Here is a 26531-nt window from a genome sequence, read left to right as displayed (position 1 = left end):
AACCTTTAAGTTTAATTAGGTCCCATTTGTTTATTTTTGCTTTTATTTCCGTTACTCTGGGAGATGGGTCATAGAGAATCCTGCTGTGATTTATGTCAGAGAGTGTTTTGACTATGTTTTCCTCTAGAAGTTTTATAGTTTCTGGTCTTACATTTAGATCTTTAATCCATTTTGAGTTTATTTTTGTGTATGGTGTTAGAAAGTGTTCTAGTTTCATTCTTTTACAAGTGGTTGACCAGTTTTCCCAGCATCAGTTGTTAGAGATTGTCTTTTCTCCACTGTATATTGCCTCCTTTGTCAAAGAGGAGGTGTCCATAGGTGCACGGATTTATCTCTGGGCTTTCTATTTTGCTTCATTGATCTATATTTCTGTCTTTGTGCCAGTACCATACTGTCTTGAAGACTGTAGCTTTGTAATATAGTATGAAGTCAGTCAGGTCGATTCCTCCAGTTCCATTATTCTTTCTCAAGATTGCTTTGGCTATTTGGGTTTTTTTTGTTTGTTTGTTTGTTTTGTATTTCCATACAAATTGTGAAATTATTTCTTCTAGTTCTGTGAAAAATACCGTTGGTAGCTTGATAGGGATTGCATTGAATCTATAGATTGCTTTGGGTAGTATACTCATTTTCACTATATTGATTCTTCCAAACCATGAACATGGTATATTTATCCATCTATTTGTATCATCTTTGATTTCTTTCATCAGTGTTTTATAGTTTTCTATATATAGGTCTTTTGTTTCTTTAGGTAGATTTATTCCTAAGTATTTTATTCTTTTCATTGCAATGGTGAATGGAATTGTTTCCTTAATTTCTCTTTCTATCTTCCCATGTTAGTGTATAAGAATGCAAGGGGTTTCTGTGTGTTAATTTTATATCCTGCAACTTTACTATATTCATTGATTAGCTCTACAGTCCATGGAGTCGCTAAGAGTCGGACACGACTGAGCGACTTCACTTTCACTTTTCCCTTTCATGCATTGGAGAAGGAAATGGCAACCCACTCCAGTGTTCTTGCCTGGAGAATCCCAGGGACGGGGGAGCCTTGTGGGCTGCCATCTATGGGGTCGCACAGAGTCAGACACGACTGAAGCGACTTAGCAGCAGCAGCAGCAGCAGCAGTAATTTTCTGGTGGAGTCTTTAGGGTTTTCTATGTAGAGGATTATGTCATCTGCAAACAGTGAGAGTTTTACTTCTTCTTTTCCAATCTGGATTCCTTTTATTTCTTTTTTTTCTGATTGCTGTGGCTAAAACTTCCAATACTATGTTGAATAGTAGTGGTGAGAGTGGACACGCTTGCCTTGTTCCTGACACTAGGGGAAATGCTTTAAATTTTTAACCATTGAGGATAATTTTTGGTGTGGGTTTATCATATATGGCTTTTATTATGTTGAGGTGTGTTCCTTCTATGCCTACTTTCTGGAGGGTTTTTATCATAAATGGATGTTGCATTTTGTCAAAGGCTTTCTGTGCATCTATTGAGATAATCATATGGTTTTTATCTTTCAATTTGTTGATGTGGTGTATCACATTGATTGATTTGCAAATATTGAAGAATCCTTGCTTCCCTGGGATAAAGCCCACTTGGTCATGATGTATGATCTTTTTAATATGTTGTTGGATTCTGTTTGCTAGAATTTTGTTGATGATTTTTTCATCTATGTTCATCAGTGATATTGGCCTGTAGTTTTCTTTTTTGCGTGGCATCTTTGTCTGATTTTGGTATTAGGGTGATGGTGGCCTCATAGAATGAGTTTGGCAGTTTACCTTCCTCTTGGCAATTTTCTGGAAGAGTTTGAGTAGGATAGATATTAGCTCTTCTCTAAATTTTTGGTAGAATTCACCTGTGAAGCCATCCGGTCCTGGGCTTTTGTTTCTTGGAAGATTTTTTTATTACAGTTTCAATTTCCATGCTTGTGATGGGTCGGTTAAGATTTTCTATTTCTTCCTGGTTCAGTTTTCTAAGAATCCATCCACTTCTTCCAAGTTGTTTATTTTATTGGCATATATTTGCTGGTAGTAGTCTCTTATGATCCTTTGTATTTCTGTGTTGTTTGTCGTGATTTCTCCATTTTCATTTCTAATTTTGTTGATTTGATTCTTCTTCCTTTTTTTCTTGGTAAGTCTGGCTAATGGTTTGTCTATCTTATTTATCTTCTTAAAGAACCAGCTTTTATCTTTGTTGATTTTTGCTATAGTCTCCTTTGTTTCTTTTTCATTTATTTCTGCCCTAATTTTTATTATTTCTTTCCTTCCTCTAACCCTGAGGTTCTTCATTTCTTCTTTTTCTAGTTGCTTTAGGTGTAGAGTTAGGTTATTTATTTTTCCTCTTGTTTCTTGAGGTAAGCTTGTATTTCTATGAACCTTTCCCTTAGCACTGCTTTTACTGAATCCCATAGGTTTGGGGCTGTTGTGTTTTCATTTTCATTCATTTCTATGCATATTTTGACTTATTTCTTGATTTCTTCTGTGGTTTGTTGGTTATTCAGAAGCATGTTGTTTAGCTTCCATATGTTTGTACTTTTAATAGGTTTTTTCCTTTAATTAATATCTAATCTTACTGCATTGTGATAAAAAAAAAAAAGATGCTTGAAATTATTTCAGTTTTTTTGAACTTACCAAGGCTAGATTTAGGGTCCAGGATGTGATCTATCCTGGAGAACATTCTGTGTGCACTTGAGAAAAAGTTGAAATTCATTGTTTTGGGGTGAAATGTCCTATAGATATCAATTAGGTCTAACCGGTCCATTGCATCATTTAAAGTTTGTGTTTCCTTGCTAATTTTGTTTATTTGATCTATCTAAGGGTGTCAGTGGGGTATTAAAGTCTCCCACCGTTATTGTGTTACTGTTAATTTCCCCTTTCATACTTGTTAGCATTTTCCTTACATATTGCAGTCTCCTATGTTGGGTGCACATATATTTATAATTGTCATTTCTTCTTCTTGGATTGATACTTTGATCATTATGTAGTGTCCTTCATTGTCTCTTTTCACGGCCTTTATTTCAAAGTCTATTTTATCTGATATGAGTATCACTACTCCTGCTTTCTTTTGGTCTCCATTTGCATGAATTATCTTTTTCCAGCCCTTCACTTTCAGTGTGTGTGTCCCCTATTTTGAGGTGGGTCTCTTGTAGACAGCATATATAGGGGTCTTGTTTTTTATCCATTCAGCCAGTCTTTGTCTTTTGGTTGGGGCATTCAACCTATTTACATTTAAGGTAATTATTGATAAGTATAACCCCATTGTCATTTACTTTGTTGTTTGGGGTTTGAGTTTATAAACCTTTTCTGCATTTCCTGTCTAGAGAAGATCCTTTAGCATTTGTTGAAGAGATGGTTTGGTGTTGCTGAATTCTCTCAGCTTTTGCTTGTCTGTGAAGCTTTTGATTTCTCCTTCATATTTGAATGAGATCCTTGCTGGGTATAGTAACCTGAGTTGTAGATTTTTCTCTTTCATCACTTTAAGTATGTCCTGGCATTCTCTTCCAGCATGAAAAGTTTCTATTGAAAGATCAGCTGTTATCCTTATGGGAATCCCCTTGTGTGTTATTCATTGCTTTTCTGTTGCTGCTTTTAATATTTGCTGTTTGTGCTTGATCTTCATTAATTTGATTAATATGTGTCTTGGGGTGTTAGGCCTTGAGTTTATCCTGTTTGGGACTCTCTGGGTTTCTTGGACTTGGGTGGCTATTTCCTTCCCTATTTTAGGGAAGTTTTCAACTATTATCTCCTCAAGTATTTTCTCATGCCCTTTCTTTTTGTCTTCTTCTTCTGGGACTCCTATGATTAGAATGTTGGGACACTTGACATTGTCCCAGAGGTCTCTGAGGTTGTCCTCATTTCTTTTAATTCTTTTTTCTTTTTTCCTCTCTGCTCCATTTATTTCCACCATTCTATATTCCACCTCACTTATCCTCTCTTCTGCCTTAGTTAGTCCACTGTCGGTTCCCTCTAGAGTGCTTTTGATCTCAGTTATTGCATTATTCGTTATTGATTGACTCTTCTTTATTTCTTCTAGGTCCTTGTTAAACATTTTTTGCATCTTCTCAATCCTTGTCTCCAGTCTGTTTATCTGTAACTCCATTTTGTTTTCAAGATTTTGGATCATCTTTACTATCATTATTCTGAATACTTTTTCAGGTAGACTCCCTATCTCCTCTTTTGTTTGGTTTGGTGGGCATTTATCATGTTTCTTTACCTCCTGAATATTTCTTTGCCTTTTCATTTTGTTTATATTGCTGTTTGGGGTGGCCTCTCTGTATGCTGGAAGTTTGTGGTTCCTCTTTGTTGTGGAGGTTACTCCCTATGGGTAGGGTTGGATGAGTAGCTTGTCAAGGTTTCCTGGTTAGGGAAGCTTGCGTTGATGTTCTGGTGGGTGGAGCTGGATCTCAGAGTGCAATGAAGTGTCCAGTAGTGAGTTTTGAGGTGTATATGGATTTGGTGTGACTTTTGGCAACCTGTATTTTAATGCTCAGGGTTATATTCCTGTGTTGCTGGAGAATTCGTGTGGTTTGTCTTGCTCTGGAACTTATTGGCTCTTGGGTGCAGCTTGGTTTCAGTGTAGGTATGGAGGCTTTTGGATGATCTCTTGTCTATTATTGTTCCCTGGAGTCAAAAGTTTTCTGGTGTTCTCAAGTTTTGGATTTAATCCTCTTGCCTCTGGATTTCAGTTTTATTCTTAGAGTAGCCTCAAGACTTATCCATTCATACAGCACAAATAAAACATCTAGATTAATGGTGAAAATATTCTGCACAGTGAGGGACACCCAGAGAGGTTCACAGAGTTACATGGAGAAGAGAAGAGGGAGGAGGGAGATAGAGGTGACCAGGAAGAGAAGGCAGGGAGTCAAAAGGGGAGAGGCCACTCTAGCCAGTAATCAGTTCCCTAAGTGTTCTCCACAGCCCAGAACACCCATAGAGATTCACATAGTTAAGTAGAGAAGAGAAGGGGAGGGAGGAGATAGAGGTGTCCTGGGGGATAAAAAGGAGAGTCAAAGGGGGAGACAGCAATCAAGCCAGTAATCACACCCCTAAGTAAAAACGGATACTGAAGATTCAATTCATAAAGGTAAAAAATTGATAACAAATACCAAAAAACAAAGATTAAAAATCAAGTGTAGAGGTTAGACTGTCAAAAATACAATATTAAAAATACGAAACAAAATCAATCACAAAAATTATATTAAAAATATATATTAACTTTGCTTTAAAAATATGGTCTTTTTTGCAAGGTAATAGTAGGTTATAAAAATGAAAATTAAAGGAGTAATAAATAATGTAAAATAGTTTTCTTAAATTAAAAAATGATAATAGTAAAATGTATCTAGGAATTTCTCTGGAGCTGTTGAGGGCAGTGTGGGGTCAGTTCAGTTTCAGATAGTTCCTTGTTCCAGCTTATACTTGTTATCAAGGTCTATAGGCCCTTTCCAATGCTTAGTCAATGCTAACTACAGGGTTTTAATCCGTTGCACCTGTCACTTCCAGAGCAGTTCCCTCTTCTTTGTTTATTTTGGCTTCCTCTGTTTGCAACTCTCTTCAGTGTCTAATTTCTGCCCTGACACCAGGGGGCAAAGGTGGTCACTTATTTAGGCTCACTTGTTCAGTTGTGCTGTGGGGAGGGAGGAACACTGCAAACAAATATCATTGGCATGTGTGGGGAGTGCTTGCAGTGTATGGACCACACTGGGTTTGCACCATCTCATGGCACATGTGCTTTCCCATTCTACACTGCTCAGTCTCCAGGTTGCTCTGCAGGGGAACTGTCCAAAGAGGGCCCTGGGTTTCATGCACTTCCCAGGTCTAAGCTGCTCAGGTTCAGGTCCTTGGGTACTCCACAAAGGCACAGACTCAGTTGGGCATGCGTTTTTTGTCCTTCCCAGGTCTGAGCAGCTCAGGCAAGCAGGTGTTTGTCGAACACACTGTCCCAGGTGGTCTGTGCATCTTAATCACCTCCCCAGTCCCAGCCACTTGGTTTCTTGGGTGCACCATGAGAGCACTGTCCCAGGTGGGCCATGTGTCTCCTCTGGGGAGCTGATCTCTGGCTGCAACCCTCCTGGCAGATGTCAACCATCCAGGATCCCAGGAAGACTTGGTTAGCAACTGGGAGCCTGTTCACAGTTTGGTGGAGGATGCTGTCTCTGGGGCTGAGATTGCCCCTTGCCTTCTGGCTCTGGCTGTCGCCCACCTGCCTCTCTGCCTTTGGCGGGGGATGGGCCAGTCCACAGCTGGCTAGCTCTCCTCTGGTATTCACTCAGTCCTTTGTTCTGTGAGCAGGCTAGGCTGTGCCTTAGGTTAGAACTTTTCAAGGGAAAGTTCTCTCTCTTTTTTTCTTTTTTCTCTCTCTGGCTATCCTACAGTTTGAGTTGCTATCTCATGTTAGTGCCCTCAGATTGCCCTGAGGGCATTCAGGCCCGGTCCTTACCTTAAGCATGTAACTGGCTCCTCCCTGTTCAGCCTCCACTTGCTGGTGGTGGACACAAGCATCTGGGCTACTTTTCCACTGGTAGTTGTGGTTAGACGTGTATTCTATGGGTTTTTTTTTTTTTTTTTTTTTCCTGCTGGTTATGTTGCCTTCTGAGATTCCGAAACTCCCCACAGACCCGCTGGTGAGAGGGTTTCCTGGTATTTGAAAATCTCCTTTGCAACTCCCTCCCCAGGATGGGTCTCTGTCCCTAACTCTTTTGTCTCTCTTTTTGTCTTATATATTTTGTCCTACCTCCTTTCGAAGAGAATGGGCTGCCTTTCTGGGTGTCCAGTGTCCTCTGCCAGCATTCAGAAGTTGTTTTGTGGAAGTTGCTCAGCATTCAAATGATCTTTTGATGAATTTGTGGGGAAGAAAGTGGTCTCCCCGTCCTACTCCTCCACCAGCTTAGGGCCACCCCCACTTTATACTTTTTTAAGAGACTAATTTTCTGGAATCTAGTCTCAGTCCTTCATATACATTCCCATACTGATTTCAACATAAATTTTGGAAAGTTGAAATTTGATCTCATTACTTCCTGTGCTAAAATGAACAGTGATTCCCCAGAGTTTTCAGATAAAAATCGAAACTCTTTAGTTTGGCATTATTGTTGTTCTGTAGTTGCTAAGTTGTGTCTGATTCTTTGGCAACCCCATGGACTGTAGTCCACCAGGTACCTCTGTCCATGGGTTTTCCCAGGCAAGAATACTTGAGTAGGTTGCCATTTCCTTCTCCAAGGGATCTTCCTGTCCCAGGGATCAAACCTGTGTCTCCTGAATTGGCAGATGGGCTCTTTACCACTGAGCTACCTTGGAAGCCCTCAGATTGGCATTAAGGTCTTTTATAACATAGCTTCTATAATTTTTCTTTTATTGTCTCACAATTTATGATCTAACAACATTACATTTCTTACAATTCCTTGTACACCTCATACTCTTTTCTTCATGTATGCTATTCTCTCTGTCTTTCTCTGTGTATCTCATTCACCTGTCTAACTTTTACTCATTCACTTCTTCTTTAAGAATAAAGTAAAAGTTAGCTTTTACTGTTTCTGAGGTTCAAAGGACATCCGTAATAGATTTCCAATTTCAGTAATAGTCGGTTAGACTACTGCAGAACCACCTCCTGCTAGGGCAGGCAAGAACCAAAAAAGCTAGACGAAATGTATGTGCTTAAGTTTTGGCTGCACTGGGTCTTTGCTGCTATATGGACCTTTCTCTAGTTGTGGAGCACAGGCTGTATAGCAGTGCCTCAGTAGTTGTGGTATATGGGCTTAGTTGCTCCACAGCATGTAGGATCTTCCCGGATCAGGGATCAAACCCATGTCACCTGCATTGGTAGATGGATTCTTTACCACTGAGCCACCAGGAAGCCCTAGAAAAAATATTCTTAAAGATTTTATTAAAGACATATGAGAGGTTCCAAAGCAGTGAGGATTGTGGTGACAAATATCCAAGAGAGAAGGAAAATATGGAGAGGTGAGCCTAGTTTTTCCTATCAAAGCCTTTTGTGGTGGGCATATACATTATACAACCCTTTCAAAAAATGTTTGAGAGTGTCTACTAAAGTTAACTTCTCACGCCCTATAACAAGCAATTCTACTCTTAGATTTTTACTCCACATAAATGTATATCAGAAGCCATGCAGAAGAATTTACATAGCAGTATTATTGATAATAGCCCCAAACTGAAAGTGAAAGTGAAGTTGCTCAGTTGTGTCTGACTCTGTGACCCCACAGGCTGTAGCCTACCAGGCTCCTCTGTCCATGGGATTTTCCAGGCAATAGTACTGGAGTGGATTGCCATTTCCTTCTCCAGGGGATCTTCCCAACCCAGGGCTCGAACCACATTGTAGACAGACGCTTTACTGTCTGAGCCACCAGGGAAGACTATTTCCATCAAACAATAGAATTAATGAATAATCTGTATTATAGTTACACAGTCGAATAGTACACAACAATAAAAATGAACTACTGCTATACACAGCAACATGAATGAATTTTCTAAACAAACTTAGTATGAAAAGTGCCAGACATAAAAGAGTAGATAAGACTTCATTTATATAAATACACAGACACAAAACAAATGCATAATGTTAAAAGTCCAGATAATAGTTTTCTCTGCAGAGAAAGGAATGTAAAACAGTTGGATCCTGGTAATATTCTAATTCTTGATCTAATGTTGCTTACCTAAAAGTATTCACTTCATGATTTGTCAAGCTGTACATCTACAATTTGTGCAAAGTATGGTATAGATGTTATACTTCCATAAAAATATTCTTTATAAAAAAGAAAATAGGGCATCTATATCTAAATATAAAATAGTATTATCTACAATTGAAAAAGATATAAATATAAAGCTATATTTTAGAGAAATAAACAGTTTTGGAACTGGGTTTCTCAGCATCTGTGCTTTAACAGCTATTACCACTAAATTACTAGAGAACTACCAACCACAGGGAAGTGTCTGACACACACATATTATTTACCATCAGAAAGAACTCATGCAGAAACTTTATTTAGACATGATCAGAAAGTTTTTCTTTCCATAAAATATACTTTACTTTTCAAAGAAAGCCAAAATCAAAAATAGTTCTAAGTTATTTTTTCCACTGACATCACCTAGGAGTTACTATCCAATTTCATTTGTTTTAGAGTCTGGCGAATGCTTTGGACTTGGGCTTCTGGAAGGCCTTTACCAGACCTTACAAAAGGTAATTATTTTCACTGTATATGAGTACCTAAAGACCTTTCAGGCTTTTTGTCTTTATGTTCTGATGCAAAGTGGACCTGCATAAGACAGTCTGTGCCTATCAAATTGCAAGAAAATATTTCAATATCTTTCAGTCTAGTCTTGGGGATGTGGGGTGGGGTAAGGAAAAAAATTACTTTGAAAGATCTTTATCTTTAAAAACTAAGGACCAGATTAACTATGAACATTAGACCAGTAAGTAAAAATGGTGTCCAAATTAGCACCTTCAGCTTGTGGTCCAAGAAAAATAGAGGAAGTGACATACAGGGAGATGCAGGAATCGTCATCCACCTTCTGGCTACCTGTTGCAGAAGTTACAGAGTTCAGCGGCCAGTCATTGCCACATCTGACCACCATGCTTGCTCACACAGGCACAGCACTAGTTACTTGGGCAGACATAGACAGGTGGCCTCAGCCAATGGCAATAAGCAGAGAGCCCATACATGCTTTCTCTCCTAGAGAGGAGCAGTCTTCCCACTCTGTCCCCTCCTCAATTAATATTTAGCATATTTATTGACATATCCAAGGACATATTCACCCTTGTCTCACAGAATTCCAAGCCTATGTGGGAACTCAGGTATTTAAGTCTCTTCCTCTGCAATTTTGATAAATAGGCTTTTGCTTTGTTCCCCTAAATACAAGTTTTTACTTCAGTAAATTTATAGGAAGTTTCTACTTCCTATAAATATGTGGCTTCTCTGGCTTACTTTTGTCAGAATCCCTCAGGGAACCAGAATCTGCCCCTTCCTCCCTTATCATGTGTTACTGAAATATTTCTCTGAAGTCGGCTACTTTCCTATTAGTCTGACTTTATGCCTATCTATCTGCCTGGCCACCTAGAACTCCAGATGAGTTGTGCACGTCCTGTTGCTTGTTCACCTACCAGTTGGGATTTGCTTATCACCTTGGATTGGGCTCCCACTCCCATCTTAATATCAAATGCTTTCTGACACCGAGACTGTGATCAGGAAGACAGGACACCTCCCAAACTCCAGCGATTGTGTCTAACGTTCCTGTGAGAGGCCAACACTACAATGGCCTTAATCACCCCTGCCACTCGGTTTCCACACCTTGGTTTCCATTTCTAGCTTTAATCACATGAACCTGGAAGAGGCTCCTTCCTCAGTCAAGCCTTGGATGAGACCACGCGCCTGTCAACAGCCTTGATTGCAGTCTTGTGAGAGACTCTAAAACAGGAGACCCAGCTAAGCCATAGCTAGATTCCTGACTCACAGAAACTGTGGGACAGTGTGTGTGTGTCATGGTAAGTCACTGAGTTTGTGATAATTTGTTACACAATCATAGATCATTAACGTAGTTTCCACTGTCTACCCAACCCCCAAAGATCACTGAAGCTAAGTGGTTAGTCCAGACCCATCCCAAGTTGTCACATTTTTAATAATAAATTTCTCTCTTGATGTGCTTTTGAATGTGAGGAAATATCTGTATATTTACAGAGATCAATGTCTAATGCTATTAAATTCTGCCTTTTTTAAGTGTTTGAGGCAAGTTAGTAAACAGTTGGTGAACTCCAAAATATTTCTCTTATTCCAATTGGCAGAGATGTTGATTTTTATCTTCTATAGCAGAGTGTGCTTCTCAAAGATGACTGCAACAATATCCTCCATCCTACCTGCTCTCATGCAATACAACTCCTTCATCAAAGATGGAATCCAATTCCCTCCTCTTGAGTCTGGGCCAGCTTTCTGATGTTTGCAATCATAAACACAATTAGGACGTAGTTCTAAAAGACAAAAGAATTGAGACTTCAGTTGGAACTTAAAGGAAAGATGCTGAAATCCAGTAACTGAAAAATGTCATCACTCAAGGGGAAATAAATAAAGGCCAAAGGAAATAAATAAAGGCCAAATGCACAACTATTGAACATGCCTCAGGAAGGTGAAGGGGACTTCCCAGGTGACACAGTGGTAAAGAATCAGCCTGCCAATGCAGGAGACATGGGTTTGATCTCTGGGTCGAAAAGATCCCCTGGAAACGGGAATGGCAACCCACTCCACTACTTTTGCCTGGAAAATCCCATGGACAGAGAAAAGTCATTGGTTATAGGCAATGGGGTCTCAAAGGGTCAGGCACAACTGAGAAAGCACACATGCAGAAAGGGGAATGATAAAGCAGAAGTTCTTCAGCCAATTGATGAGTCACAAAGGATTGAGATGAGTTAACTTCACTTCATGCTGCATTAGAATGAAAGATCTAAAGTGTAAGTATTACCAGCAGAATTAGCCAAATATCATGGTGGCAGAAAAGGGAAAAGAAACTCTGAATTTGACTAATGTAAATGATTTCATTAGTCTCAGGTCAACAGAAAAATTAAAACTTACAGGGTTTTGCAAAAATGTGTATATTTAATGCTGGGCAACTGCTGAACTATATAGTTTTTGTTGAAGAAATTTAAAATAATTAACTCACCAACAGTCTACAATTTTATCCTTTTGGCTTAAAGTAAAAGAAAGAAAAATAGAACTATAGCAGAACTCAATGGTTATTGTTTATTTTCCATACTTTTTGTCACTTTAGTTGGTTCTTTTCTTTGTTTGTTTTAAAGATTTTTTATGCAGACCATTTTTAAAGTCTGTATTGATTTTGTTATAATATTGCTTCTGTTTCATATTTTGGTCTTTTTGGTTGCTAGGCATGTTAGATCTTAGCTCCCCCAACAGGGATTGAACCTACACCACCTGCTGCTTTGGAAGGCAATGTCCCAACCACTGGACTGGCAAGGAAGTCACATGGCTTTAGTTTCTCATTGGTCAACATAATCAATTTGCTCTTCCAAAAAGTAATAATATTTATTATTATTATTAGAAATGTTATAGTATTTAATTATAATTACATTATAAATGTCATAATATTATAAATCTTGCCTGATTTGTAGGGCTAGATCAGAAAAGGCCACACAGCTTCTGCCTAGTTCTCTTGACGCTTTGCCCGTCAGTGCACTTCCTTTTCAGTTTCTCTCAGAACTCTGCTCCCAGGCTGTGAGAAGACAAAGCGAGATGGAGAGGCCATGGGTAGGGGCTCCAGACGACAGAAACTGCTGAACCCAGCCTTTAAGTCAGGTACCAGTCTCATAAATAGAGAAGATTTGTGACAGTTGCCCTGTCAGAACACCACTCAACATCACCCCAACCATTTGAGTTTTTCTGGCTAAATTCCTGAACATTGTGGAGCAGAGACAAGCAGTGATGGTCAGCTTTATATGCCAAACTTGGCTAGGCTACAGTGCCTGCTAATTTAGTCAAACATTAACGTAGGTACTGTTGTGAAGGTAAGATATGATTAACATCTACAGGTGGCTTTATGTAAAAAAAAAAAAAAGAAGAAGAAGAAGAAGATTATCCTGAACAATTTGGGTTAGCCAAATCCAATCAATCAAAAGGCTTTAAGAACTGAGGTTTCCCTGCTGCTGCTGCTGCTGCTGCTGCTGCTGCTGCTAAGTCGCTTCAGTCGTGTCCAACTCTATGCAACCCCATAGATGGCAGCCCACCAGGCTCCCCCGTCCCTGGGATTCTCCAGGCAAGAACACTGGAGTGGGTTGCCATTTCCTTCTCCAATGCATGAAAGTGAAAAGTGAAAGTGAAGTCGCTCAGTCATATCCGACTCTTCGAAACCCCATGGACTGCAGCCTACCAGGCTCCTCGTCCATGGGATTTTCCAGGCAAGAGTACTGGAGTGGGGTGCCATTGCCTGTCTGTTTCTCTGATGGAAATCTATTACAGAAATCATCTGGCTATGCCTCGTCTGAATTCCATGTCCATAGATAAATCAATAGTAATAAACAGTATCTGTCCAGCTGTAGCCCTACCTTCTTTAAGAGAGCCTCTATTCTCTAAATTTCCCCTTCCCATCCCCAAATTTTTCTGAGAATAAACACATTCTCTCTGCTTCCACCCGGTGCCCACCATTTTTCCTGCACACTTCTTCAGCACGCTTTAGAGTATCTAATGCTAAATCTCCCACTGAGTGCAGCCCCTGAGGGTGGTGCCCCAGCACACCACCAGCACCCGCTGTCCATGGTGCTAATTTTTGCACCAAGGCACGGTACCCTAATGACACAAAGCACTCTCTCACGTTACCAAAGACTCCATTGACCTCAGACATCATAGCCCTAGACTCAGACATGGGATATTGCCAGATACTGTTATGAAAGATCTTGAGTATTCCCAGGGTACTAGAAGCAGTGTTTAGCTGAAGACACCAGTATTATTAACATGTCAATACCCTAAATATACCAAAGTTCCATATACCCTGCACCCACAGTATCCATCTCTCCATTGGTTGAACCATGCTCTTTGTTAATGGACACCTATGCAATGGTGCTTACTGCTCTTAATGCCTGACCAAGTATTTTGTAAAAATGAGTTTTTCTGTTTTATCTTCAGCCCTCAGTCTCCTAGAGGTTCATTCATGGGCATTGTGCTGAAAAGCAAATCTCAGTAGCAAACAGTATGTTGTATTCAAAATTGGTCCTCACTTTGAATTACCAAGCTTGTTGTTAATTCTCTCTTCTCTTGGACTAATCTCACTATCAAGTTTTATCAGACCTTCTTCCAGACACACCCTGAGTGAACTTGCCCTGATGGGGCTAATTAAGGTGAGCAGCACTTTAGCTTTTGCTGGGAGTGCCTACACCACAGTTCTGAAAAAATTTAGTTAAGTTGAAGGAAAGTTGAATGTTTTTATTCCATTCTAACAAGTGAAGATTCCAGAACACCAATTTTAATGAAAATATTTTGAGGTGTTAGCTTCTTCAGATTTACTGATTCTAGTCTTACAAGGCGGAGAAGGCGATGGCACCCCACTCCAGTACTCTTGCCTGGAAAACCCCATGGACAAAGGAGCCTGGTAGGCTGTAGTCCATGGGGTTGCAAAGAGTCGGACACAACTGAGCAACTTCACTTTCATTTTCACTTTCATGCATTGGAGAAGGAAATGGCAACCCACTCCAGTGTTCTTGCCTGGAGAGTCCCAGGGATGGGGGAGCCTGGTGGGCTGCTGTCTATGGGGTCACATAGAGTCGGACACGACTGAAGCGACTTAGTACAGCAGCAGCAGCAGTCTTACAAGGAGTGTAGGAGTCAAAAGGTCTACTGTACAGCCAGACTGGGTTCATCTCAGGCCTGCCAATTATTAACACCAGCTTTGAGACTTTGGAAAAGTTAATCATGACCTGTGCCTCAGTGTTCCCAGAAATAAAATGAGGGTATTGATAGTGGACACACCATAGAGTTTTAGTGGAGATTGGTTCACATAAATAAGCAGCACTGGCATAGAACAGTGATTGGCATATAGTAAGCAGCACTGTATGTGATTCACTAATAGTATTTAACAACTGTTTAGCTGCTGTAACTTTACCAATGATTGCTCATGCAGTTTCTCATTTAGTGATACTAGATGAGTAAGAATTGATGTGGCCTGGGCACGTGCCAAGGATTTTATTTTTTTAACACTTCTGTGCATTCTGAATTGGAGAAGGGGGTACATGGAGGAAATTGTGCAAATGTTTGTACTTATTTGTGATAAAGCATTAAATTTTAGCACATGTTGCAATGGGAAGAGAGTGTTGCTTGGGAGATAGTCTATAAACAAATGTGTTTTCTCAGCATATAGACAACTTTTCTATATAAATACAGCCACACAATCTAACCAGTAGCTGGCATAGTTATATGATGTTAGTACATTTTATATATATATATATATATATATATATATACACACCAATATACAATATACCTGTGTGTATACAATATACCTGTGTATCAGGTACTGTTATTTAATTATTCCACTGACATAAATATAAAAAATATTCCTATTTTGAACAAGAGGAATACCTCAAACAAAGACAGACTCTCTAGTCACTGATAATTTATTAACTTTATTCATTAGCTAAAAATACTAAGTACCTCAAACAAATTAATTAAAAAATTAAAAAATGAGTGCAAGTGAAAACATACACACACACACACAAATCTGTACACAAATATTCATAGATGTTTCATTACTCTCTATAGCCCAAACCTGGAAACAATTGAAATGTCCCTCAATGATTGAAAAGGCAAACAAACTATGATACGTAATATTATTAAATGCTAGTTGGCAAGAGAAAGTAGTGAATTTTTACATTATTGAAGCATTGTTGATTCTCAATGTTTCAGGTATACAGCAAAGTGATTTCATTATACACACACACACACACACACATACATACACACACACACACACAAAGGGAGGGCATGGCAACTCACTTCAGTATTCGTGCCTGGAGAATCCTCATGGACAGAGGAGCCTGGAGGACTGCAGTCAGTGGGGTCACCAAGAGTCAGACACGACTGAACACCCATGCACACACACACACATATATATATGGGCTTCCCAGGTGGCACTAGTTGTGAAGAACCTGTCTTCCAATGCAGGAGATGTAAGAGATTCGGGTTTGATCCCTGGCTCAGGAAAATCCCCTAGAGGAGACCACAGCAACCCACTCCAGTATTCTTGCCTGGAGAATCCCCATAGACAGAGGAGCCTGTCTATAGGGTTACAAAGAGTTGGACATGACTGAAGTGACTTAGAGTGAATTAGCATGCATGCATGCATACACATACACACACACACACATATATATATATTCTTTTTCAGACTCTTTTCCATTATAGGTTATTACAAGACATTGAATGTAATTCCTAGAGCTATATAGATACAGTAGGTTCTTGTTTTTCTATTTTATGTATAGTAGTGTGTATATGTTAATTCTAAATTCCTCATTTATCCATCCTCCCCAGTATTTCCCCTTTGGTAACTATAAGTTTGTTTACTATGCCTGTGAGTCTATCTCTGTTTTGTAAATAAGTTCATTTGTATCATGTCTTTTTGATTCCACATGTAAGTGATGTCATATATTTGTCTTCCTCTGTCTGACTTACTTCACTTAGTATCTCTAGGTCCATCCATGTTGCTGCAATTGGTGTTATTTCATTCTTTTTTATGGCTGAGTAATATTCCATTGTGCATTTGTGTGTGTGTGTGTATAAAGCACATCTTCTTTATCCATTTATCTGTAGATGAACACTTAGGTTGCTCTCATGTTTTGGCTATTGTACATAGTTCTATTATGAACACTGGGGGTACTGTATCTTTTCAGATTAGAGTTTTCAGCTTTTCTGGACATATGCAGGAGTGGAATTGCTAAGTCATATGGTAACTCTATTTTTAGTTTTTTAAGGAATCTCCATAATATTCTCCATAGTAGCTGTACCAATTTACATTCCCACCAACAGTATAAGAGGGTTCAAAAAGGAATGAATTATTGATACATGCCACAACTTGGATGATTCTCAAGGGAATTGTGTTAAGTGAAAAACAATCAATCTCAAAAGATTATATACTATATAATTTCATTTATGTATGCATTCTTGAAATGAAAAAATGATAGAGGAGGAGAACTAATGAGTAGTAGCCAGAGGTTGAAGGAAGGAATAAGTGCATCTGGCTATAAATAGGTAGCCCAAGAAATCCTTGAGACAGAACACACTGATGTTTTCATATGAATCTACACATATGACAACAAAGGTCCATCTAGTTAAAGCTGTGGTCTTTCCAGTAGTCATGTATGGATGTGAGAGTTGGACCACTAAGAAAGCTGAATGCCAAAGAATTGATGCTTTTGAACTGTGATGTTGGAGAAGACTCTTGCGAGCCCCTTGGATTGCAAGAAGATCAAACCAGTCAATCCTAAAGGAAATCAATTCTGAATACTCATTGGAAGGACTGATGTTGAAGCTGAAGCTCCAATACTTTGGCCATCTGATGCAAAGAGCCAACTCATTGGAAAAGACCCTGATGCTGGGAAAGATTGAAGGCAGGAGGAGATGGGGACAACAGAGGATGAGATGGTTGGATGGCCCCATTGACTCAAAGTACAAGAGTTTGAGCAAGCTCTGGGAGGTGGTGAAGGACAGGGAAGCCTGGCGTGCTGCAGCCCATGGGGTTGCAAAGAGTCGGACACAACTGAGCAACTGAACAAGAACACATATGACGAAATTGCACAGAATGAAATAGTATACAAAAATAGAAATGAGTGCATGAAAAACTGGTAACAAAATATAAATAAGATTGATTCATTTTATCAATGACAGTCTCCCAGCTGTGATACTGTACTATAGCTATGTAAGTTATTACCATTAGGAGAAATGGGGTCAAAGGTATACAAAACTGCTCTGTATTATTTCTTACCACTATACGTGGATCAGCAATTATTTCAGAATAAAAACCTTGCAAAAAGAAAAGAAAGCACACCTAAGAATTTTCATAAGATGTTGCATAAAATGTCAAAAATACAAAGTCTACATCTCTTGGTAGTATGATTTCATTACTCATAGACATACAATAGTTGCTATTTTAAAGCAGCAATTCCATGATTCTGATTTAATAAATATTTATTGAGTTCTAGGCCTAATCACAGACATTTAAACTGAGAAAATATCATAAGACCTTTAAGGGTACTCTTGTGATAGGTACTATGGCTCCTATTTACAAATGAAGACACAGATTCAGTGATGTCAAGGAACTTGCCCAAAGCCCCATATTCAATATACAGCAGGCTGAGCATTTGCCTCCAAACAGTGCATTTTCCAGTACTAAATCAGAGCACTCTCTGTTGTAAGTAAATGTCCTTGATATTATAGAACAGCAGCTATTTAGAATGAATTTAGGGGACTTCCCTGGTGGTCCAGTAGTTAAGAATCTGCCTGCTAATGCAGGAGACATGGGTTCAACCCCTGCTCTGGGAAGATTCCAGGTACTGCTGGGAAACTAAACCCATGTGCCACAACTACTGAGCCTGAGCTCTAGAGACTGCATGCTTCAACTACCAAGCCCACACACCCTAGAACCTGTGCTCCAAACAAGAGAAGCCACCACAGTGAGACTCCCACACCCCACAACCAGAGAGAAGTCCTGGTCGTCATAACTAGAGAGAGCTCTTGTGCATCACAAAGACTCGCCACAGGCAAAAGTAAAATAAATGAATAAAAAATTTTAAATAAATAGAAATAGAATTAATTTAGGAACGTAAATAGTGGATTTGGTGTTTGGATTTTCTGTCACAACAAGGGGGTAGTTAATTTCATGTCACTACCACCTTGAATTTTGTTTTACTTTCCTTTGCCCTTTGACCACAAGAAAAACCTAATCACTGTCTCAGCAACATCTCTAAAAGCCATCCCAGTTCTTTCATAAAATGTCATGTAAAATAGTCCTTAAAAATCCAAAATCTAAAAGTAGTACAATTTCATTACCCATAGGTTTACAAGAGAACCACCACTTCTGATGGTGGTTCCCAGGTGGTGCCAGTGATAAAGAACCTGCCTGCCAATGCGGGAGCTGCAGGAGACACAGGTTCGGTCCCTGAGTCGGGAAGATCCCCTGGAGGAGGGCATGGCAACCCACTTCAGTATTCTTGTCTGGAGAATCCCATGGACAGAGGAGCCTGGTGGACTACAGTCCACAGGGTCTCAGAGTCAGACACGACTGAGGTGACTTAACACGCATCACTAATTCCATCATTAAATTGCTTTGTTTGCCACAACCAGTCTCTCAGTGGCTGAGCTGTTGCAGACTGGACAATCGGGCAGAGTGTATCATAGTGAAGTCATGGGATCCATAGTTCATTTCCCAGCAAAATGTTCTAGCTGGGTCCAGTCTTCCCCTTGATTCCTAAAGTGTAACTCCATTGCCTTTTCTTACAATGTCACTCAAATATTTGAAATCAGTCATCAAATTGCCCAAATCTTCTTTCTCCAAGTTGCTGAATACACTACAATTGGTCTATGTCTCATTTGAGACGTGAGGACCAGAGATGGATTATATAGTGACTCTAAGTGGAATATTCCCACCATAGAGCAAGCTTATTCTCCAGTTATTCTAAACACAGTGCTTCTTTCTAGCACAGACAAGTTTACATGAATCTCCTTGACATCCAATCAGGACTTATAAAGTGAAATTTTACATGCTACTTCTAAGCCATATTTCCCTTTTCCTTTAACTGTGCAATCGGGTATTGTTTGTTTCTTTGTATTACTTTCTTTTTTTTAACCAAGAGATAAGTCATTCATACATTCAAAGATATCAAATGCCTTAAATATCTATTTAGTCTAGCATTTTCATTAGTCCTAAGGTTATAGAAATCAACAGGCTCCATTTTCAAAAAGGTCAGAGCTGAGGGGCATTGGGAGGGAAGACAAGCAAAACAACCTGATTTTCTTAGAGTGTGATGAACGTTTACAAAGAAGGAAGAACTAGAGTGTTACTGGTGTCAGCCTATCATCCTCAGTCAGCCCGGGTCGGGAGAGGTGGAGAAGTGTTCCCAAGAGATTGCAATTCTCAAGCTGGGTCTCAAAGAACAAGGAAATCCCTGAGGGGAAGTGATCAAGGGTATTCCCAGTAGAGCAATCTGCATGGGCCCTTCATGAAGTTGCATGTTCTCAGTGTGACTGGAGTCCATTCTTTTAAGCTCAAGACTTATTCCATAGAAACCTTTGATCTCAGTACCATTGCCTAATATGTTAGTTATCATGTCAAGGTTTATCCACAAATTTGATAAGCATTTCTTAGGTTTTTTCCACCCAAGTCTCTAATTAAAAAGCTGCTTGTCCTATTGTACAAGGTGTATTTCTACTCTTCTCTGAAAGATTATTATGAGGAAACTTCCCAAATGTCTGCCTAAAAGTCAGACACTAACCACTGAGTTATCCTGATCAATCAGACCAATAACTTTCTAAAAAAAAAAAATGGACGGAAGAAAGAGAGGGAGGCAAGGAGGGAGAGAGGGAGGGAGGAAGAAGTACGGAACCAGATACCTTCATTAATTGATTTGTAAAATATGCTGATTTCCAGTGGTTGCAAAGTGCCTTCTGAACTGGCCAGAAGAATTAAACACAGGCCATTTAAAGTCTTTAACTCAGGTACAGGTACCCGTGAATTGCCCAATCAATGCTGGAAACTAAAGATGTTTAGGAGTCCTAATTTTTAGTGTTGTGAATAATGAAGAAAGTCACAATAACTACCCACCTCCTTGTTCCAGACCTTCACCTCCAGCTGGCCCTCAGGCAGACTCACAGTTTAGGCATTCCCCCAGCCTAGGGATGTTAGTGCACCCCCCAGGCTAGGATGTGCTTGTAGTGGATTCCTGCCAAGGGCCCCATCCCAGAAAAGCAAATGGGGATGGGTACGTATTAGGACATCTCTCAACCAAGAAGATTGCCTGAATCAAGACTGCTGGGAAAAACATCAATAACCTCAGATATGCAGATGGCACCACCCTTATGGCAGAAAGTGAAAAAGAACTAAATAGACTCTTGATGAAAGTGAAAGAGGAGAGTGAAAGAGTTGGCTTAAAGCTCAACATTCAGAAAACGAAGATCATGGCATCTGGTCCCATCACTTCATGGGAAATAGATGGGGAAACAGTGGAAACAGTGGCTGACTTTATTTTTCTGGGCTCCAAAATCACTGCAGACGGTGATTGCAGCCATGAAATTAAAAGATGCTTACTCCTTGGAAGGAAAGTTATGGCCAACCTAGACAGGATATTAAAAAGTAGAGACATTACTTTTATCAACAAAGGTCCATCTAGTCAAGGCTATGGTTTTTCCAGTAGTCATGTACGTATGTGAGAGTTGGACTGTAAAGAAAGCCAAGCGCAGAAGAATTGATGCTTTTGAACCGTGGTGTTGGAGAAGACTCTTGAGAGTCCCTTGGACTGCAAGGAAATCCAACCAGTCTATCCTAAAGGAGATCAGTCCTGGGTGTTCATTGGAAGGACTGATGGTGAAGCTAAAACTCCAATACTTTGGCCACGTGATGCAAAAAGACCCTGATGCTGGGAAAGATTGAGGGCGGGAGGAGAAGGGGATGACAGAGGATGAGATGGTTGGATGGCATCACCGACTCAATGGACATGGGTTTGGGTGGACTCCAGGAGTTGGTGATGGACAGGGAGGCCTGGTGTGCTGCGGTTCATGGGGTCACAAAGAGTCGGGCACGCCTGAGCAACTGAACTGAACTAAACAACCAAGACTGTGCCTGACAGAGCAGCCTCGCCTTCTAACTGAGGAGGGGTCTTTCTATAGGATTACCACTCCCTTCTTCACCCACCACTATCACCAACCCGGCTTGAATTCCTGTCAGAGCCAGGCCTGATCTTCATTGGTCCCTCTTCCTTCTGGTCCCTAGCAAAGACTTCTATTTTACTGGTCATTTACGCCTAAGACTCAGAGAAATTGGAAACTTAACCATCACTGAATGAATTGGTCCATGGTAGGAACCTTGAGACACTTGCTCCTTGGAAGGAAAGCTATAACAAACCCAGACAGCATATTGAAAAGCAAAGGCATCACTTTGCTGACAAAGGTTTTCTCATAGTCAAAGCTTTGGTTTTTGTGAGAATTGGACTGTAAGCAAGGCTGAGTGCTGAGGAATTGATATCTCCAAATTGTGGAGCCAGAGAAGACTCTTGAGAGTCCCTTGAATTGCAAAGAGATCAAACCAGTCAATCCTAAAGGAAATTTACACTGAATACTCATTGGAAGGACTGATGCTGAAGTTGAAGCTCTAATACTTTGGCCAACTGCTGCAAAGAGCCAATTCACTGGAAAAAACCCTGATCCTGGGAAAGACTGAAGGCAAAGGAGAATAGGGTGGCAGAGGATAAGATGGTTAGATAGCATCACTGGCTCAATAGACATGAATCTGAGCAAACTCCAAGAGATAATGAAGGACAGGGAAGCCTGGTGCGCTGTAGTCCATGGGGTCACAAAGAGTCGGACACGACTTAGCGACTGAACAACAACAACAACAGGCACCTTGGGGTCGAAGGGCTAAGAAAAATAATCAAAATATGCTAAATACATTTTAAAAGTTCAGGTTTCTATCTTCTCTTGGAAAGCTATACACAGCAGTCAAAGGCAGACTCTGAGTGGAATGCATAAAATGCATTCTATGCAGTGGAATACAATAGACATAGAGGTTTCCTTTCAGAAATGCAAGGCACTATATAGAACTCTACAATACCAGCAGGGCCTGCCTCACTCATGGAAGTTGCTATCTGGCCCCAGCAGGCATTCTAATCTGCAACCTTCAACGTAGGGCGGCAAATTTTCTTACTCTTTTAAATGACACCTTCAACAATATGTCTTAGAGAATCTCTCCTGGAGCATGGGGCTCATTGTCCAACAGATCACAGAATGCACTTCCCTTGTGAAGATTCAGACTATACTTTAGACATTAGGAATACAAAAATGGAAGGGAGAAAAATAGAAAAAGGGTGTAATATGGAAAGTTGGTCAAAGGAGTTAGGGATTTAAGAAAAAAAATAAGGTACATTTGTTTACTGACCACTGACTATGGCAAGGCGGCATACTAAGTGTTTTAACGTGCATTTTTTTCTTTTTTCAGTATTTTACAAATTTTTCTAGTGTTGCTTTAGCTTCTCAGAGTCTTAATCTTGGAGATTCTGATTCACCAGGTCTGTGCTGAAGCTGGAAACAAACGTATCTTTAGCAAGGACTTCTAGGGATTTTTATCATTAGGGATTTTGGTAAATACTGCATGATCTTATTTAATCTTGAAAATGAAAGTCATTCAGTTGTGTCAGACTCTTTGCAACCCCATGGACTGTAGCTCACCAGACTCCTCTGTCCATGGAATTCTCCAGGCAAGAATACTGGAGTGGGTAGCTATTCCCTTCTCCAAGGGGATCTTACCAACCCAGGAATTGAACCTGGGTCTCCTGCATTGTAGGTAGATTTTGTACTGTCTGAGCCACCTGGAAGCCATAACTCTATAAGGAAGGTACTATTTCCATAGGAAAACCACAATTCAATTAGCTAATTTTCACAAAGACACGCTGCTAGTAAATTGAAGAGTTCACATAGATCAGGAGTCCACAGACTATGGCCTGTGGGCAAATCCAGACCACTGCCTATTTTTCTTATTTTTATTGAGGTAAAATAAATACAACATAAAGCTTACCATTTTAAACCATTTTTTAAAAATATGGATCGAGGAGCCATGAAGCCACAGGAGGTAGTAGGAAATGATCAGGATAGTTTTTTTAAATTAGTACTACTTATTTATTTTATTTTTTGGCTGCACCCAGGCTTAGTTGCGTCATGCAGGATTTTTCCTTGTGGCTCTTTTTGGGGGCTCTCCATTGCAGCATGCAGGCTTTTCTCTAGTTGTGGTATGTGGGCTTTCTAGTTGAAGCATACAGGATTAGTTTCCCTGTGGTATATGGGATCTTAGTTCCCTGACCAGGGATGGAACCCGCATACTCTGCATCAGCAGGTGGATTCTTATCCACGGGCAAGTGTCAGTCCCTCAGTCGTGCCCGACTCATCAAGACCCCATGGACTGTAGCCCGCCAGGCATCTCTGTTCATGGGATTTCCCAGACAAGAATACTAGATTGCCATTTCCTTACCCAGGGGTTCTTCCCGACCCAGGGATCGAACCCAGGTCTTCGGCATTGCAAGCAGATTCTTTACTGTCTAAGCCACCCAGGGACCCCCTGGACCACCAGGGAAGTCCCCATTTTAACCACTTTAAGTGTACAGTTCAGTGGCATTAGGTGCATTCACATTGTTGTGTCACCACCACATTATGCATTCCAGAATTCCTTCATTTTCCCAAAATGAAACTTCATACCCATTAAACAGTAAGGCCTCATTCTCCCGTCCCCCCTCTCCCTGTAACCATTTTATTTCCTGTCCCTATGAATCTGACCACTTCAGGTATTTCATGTAAGTGAAATCATACACCACTTGCCCTTCTGTGACTGGCCTATTTCACTTAGCATGATGTCCTCAAGATTCTTTTTTGTTGTAGCATATGTCAAAATTTGCTCCCTTTGTAAGGCTAAACAACATTTTTCTGTATGTATATGTTACATATTTTGAGGAACTGAATGTTTAATTTCACTTAATTTTAATTAGTTAGCATTTATTTATTTTGAATTGCAGATGATTGTTTTACAATACTGTGTTTGTTTCTGGCATATATCAACATGGATCAGCCATAGGTATACATATGTCCCCTCCCACCTCCCACCCCACACCACTGCTCTAGGTTATCACTGAGCACTGGCTTTGAGCTCCCTGCATCATACAGTAAATTTCTGTTGTTTATGCCACAGTCTGAAAATCTATTCATCTGTCAGTGGACACTTAGATTTCTTCCAGCTTTTTTGCTGCTAACTGCTATGAGCATGGGTGTACAAATATCCGTTTAAGTCCTTGCTTTCAATTCTTTGGGGTAAATACCAAGAAGTGAAATTGCTGGATCGTATAGTCATTTTATTTTTAATATTTTGAGAAACTGCCATACTCTTTTCCACAGCGGCTGCAATATTTTATGTTCCCAACAGCAACACACAAGGGTTCCAATTTCTCCATATCCCCACTGACACATGTTTTGTTCTGGATTTTTTATAATGAGCGATCCAATGGGTGTGAAGAGGCATCTTACTGTGATTTTCATTTGCATTCCTCTAATTATTAGTGATGTCGAGCATCTTCCATGTGTGTATAGGTTATTTGTAACTCTTATTTGGAGAAATGCCTACTCAAGTTATTCGTCTGTTTCTTAATTGGGCTGTTTGCTTTCTGTTGCTGAGTTGTAGTGGTTTTTCATATATTCTGAATATTAATACCTTAATCAGATATATGACTTGCAAGTACATTTTTCCCATTCTGTGGGTTGCATTTTCACTCTGTTGATATAGTCCTTTGAGGTACAAAAGCCTTTACTTTTTTTTTTTTTAATTTTATTTTATTTTTAAACTTTACAATATTGTATTAGTTTTGCCAAATATCGAAATGAATCCGCCACAGGTATACCTGTGTTCCCCATCCTGAACCCTCCTCCCTCCTCCCTCCCCATACCCTCCCTCTGGGTCGTCCCAGTGCACCAGCCCCAAGCATCCAGTATCGTGCATCAAACCTGGACTGGTAACTCGTTTCTTACATGATATTTTACATGTTTCAATGCCATTCTCCCAAATCTCACCACCCTCTCCCTCTCCCACAGAGTCCATAAGACTGATCTATACATCAGTTTCTCTTTTGCTGTCTTGTACACAGGGTTATTGTTACCATCTTTCTAAATTCCATAAGGAAACTATTAGCAAAGTGAAAAAGCAGCCTTCAGAATGGGAGAAAATAACAGCAAATGAAGCAACTGACAAACAACTAATCTCAAAAATATACAAGCAACTCCTACAGCTCAACTCCAGAAAAATAAATGACCCAATCAAAAAATGGGCCAAAGAACTAAATAGACATTTCTCCAAAGAAGACATACAGATGGCTAATAAACACATGAAAAGATGCTCAACATCACTCATTATCAGAGAAATGCAAATCAAAACCACAATGAGGTACCATTTCATGCCAGTCAGAATGGCTGCGATCCAAAAGTCTACAAGCAATAAATGCTGGAGAGGGTGTGGAGAAAAGGGAAGCCTCTTACACTGTTGGTGGGAATGCAAACTAGTACAGCCACTATGGAGAACAGTGTGGAGATTCCTTTAAAAACTGGAAATAGAACTGCCTTATGATCCAGCAATCCCACTGCTGGGCATACGCACTGAGGAAACCAGAAGGGAAAGAGACACGTGTACCCCAATGTTCATCGCAGCACTGTTTATAATAGCCAGGACATGGAAGCAACCTAGATGCCCACCAGCAGATGAATGGATAAGAAAGCTGTGGTACATATGCACAATGGAGTATTACTCAGCCATTAAAAAGAATACATTTGAATCAGTTCTAATGAGGTGGATGAAACTGGAGCCTATTATACAGAGTGAAGTAAGCCAGAAAGAAAGCCTTTACTTTTGATGAAATCAAATTTATTTATTTTGTCTTTTGTTGCCTTTGCTTTTTGGTGTCATTTTTACGAAATTGACAAAGCCAATGTCATGAAGCTTTTCTTCTATGCCTTCTTCTAAGTCTTTTAAAGTTTTGGGTCTTATGGGTCTTTGATTCATTTTTTTGTTAATGTTTATGGTATAAGGTCTAACTTCATTCTTTTGCAGGTAGGTATCCACTTTTCCCAATACCATTTGTTGAAAACACTGTCCTTTCTCCATTGAATAGTCTTGGCACCCTTATCAAAAATTACTTGACCATTTAAGCAAGAGTTTATTTCTGGCTCTATTCTTTCCCATTGGCTCAGATGGTAATCTGCCTGAAATTCAGGAGACTTGGGTTCAATTCCTGGTTTGGGAAGATCCCCCGGAGATG

The sequence above is a fragment of the Bos indicus genome, chromosome 5, assembly GCF_029378745.1.
Source record: "Bos indicus isolate NIAB-ARS_2022 breed Sahiwal x Tharparkar chromosome 5, NIAB-ARS_B.indTharparkar_mat_pri_1.0, whole genome shotgun sequence".
Lineage (NCBI taxonomy): Eukaryota > Metazoa > Chordata > Mammalia > Artiodactyla > Bovidae > Bos > Bos indicus.
The sequence above is the reverse complement of the archived record's forward strand: the minus strand, read 5'-3'. Positions refer to the sequence as shown.